A 206-nucleotide genomic window follows, 5' to 3' on the forward strand; every position below is an offset into this window, starting at 1 on the left:
ACTTTTCTGAATGACTTCCCAGTGCGAGAGATTTGCATATTCAAGAAATGAAGATCAGAATTCATATTACATCACAACACCGTTGCAGAATTCATCTTGCAATAGACGTTGGCGCAGAATTGAACTTGCAATACATGGCAGTCGACAAATTTAATACGCAAGTCATTTCGTTGCAGAATTCAACATGCAATCCTCTCATTAAAAAG

This window comes from Penaeus monodon, chromosome 24 (assembly GCF_015228065.2).
Source record: "Penaeus monodon isolate SGIC_2016 chromosome 24, NSTDA_Pmon_1, whole genome shotgun sequence".
Classification (NCBI taxonomy): Eukaryota; Metazoa; Arthropoda; class Malacostraca; order Decapoda; family Penaeidae; genus Penaeus; species Penaeus monodon.